Source organism: Erinaceus europaeus, chromosome 10, assembly GCF_950295315.1.
Source record: "Erinaceus europaeus chromosome 10, mEriEur2.1, whole genome shotgun sequence".
Classification (NCBI taxonomy): Eukaryota; Metazoa; Chordata; class Mammalia; order Eulipotyphla; family Erinaceidae; genus Erinaceus; species Erinaceus europaeus.
Genome location: NC_080171.1, coordinates 114,192,912 through 114,194,134, shown reverse-complemented (window position 1 = coordinate 114,194,134; position 1,223 = coordinate 114,192,912).

Below are 1,223 nucleotides of genomic sequence, written 5' to 3'. Positions count from 1 at the left end.
AAATTCTTAAAAAAAAAAAACTTAAAAAAAATCACAATATTCAGCAAACAATTAAAAAAAACATACTAAATCAATTTAAAAAACCAGCCAGGCATGAATTAATAAGAGAAAAAAATAAATAAAAGGAAGAAATTCCAGATGTAACACATGACAAAATTATATCAAATATATTAAAAACATGGCATTGTAAATAAAGTGGAGGAAAGATGGAACATTTCAAATGAAGACATAGTTACATTTTAATTTATTTAGTACTAGAGCACTGCTCATCTCTTGCTTATGGTGATGTGAATGGATGAAGATCAAACCTGGGACCTCTGGTGCCTCAGGCATGGAGGTCCTTTGCATAACCATGATGCTGTCTCCCCTTCCCGAGGTTATATTTTTTATATAAAACTCACAGAGGAAAAACACTAGGAAAAACACAAGAGATTCACTTCAGCTTTAAAAACATACAATGCTGGGGGGGCGAGGCTGCAGCACAAGGGTCTTGTTTCCAGCCTCTGGATCTCCATCTACAAGGGAGTCACTTGGCAAGCGGTGAAGCAGGTCTGCAGGTGTCTGTCTTTCTCTCCCCCTCTCTGTCTTCCCCTCCTCTCTCCAATTCTCTCTGTCCTAGCCAACAACAACAAAAATAGAAAAGATGGCCACCAGGAGCATCGGATTCGTGGTGCAGGCTCCAAGCCCCAGTGATAACCCTGGAGGCTAAAAACAAAACAAACGGGGTCGGGCTGTAGTGCAGTGGGTTAAGCGCACATGGCACAAGGCGCAAGGACTGACATAAGGATCCGGGTTCGAGCCCCCTGGCTCCCCACCTGCAGGGGAGTCGCTTCACAGGTGGTAAAGCTTGTCTGCAGGTGTCTGTCTTTCTCTCCTCATCTCTGTCTTCCCCTCCTCTCTCCAATTCTCTCTGTCCTGTCCAACAACAACAATATCAGTAACAACGATAATAACCACAACAATGATGAAACAAACAGGGTAACAAAAGGGAAAAAAATGGCCTCCCTTGGGGCCGGGTGGTAGCACACCTGGTTGAGCGCATGTATTACAATGCGTAAGGACCCGGGTTTGAGCCCCTGGTCCCCACCTGCAGGGGAAAGGCTTTATGAGTGAAGCAGGGCTGCAGGTGTCTCTCTGTCTCTTTCCCTCTCTATTACCCTCTCCCTCTTGATTTCTGGCTGTCTCTATCCAATAAATAAAAATAATAAATTAAAAAAAAAAAT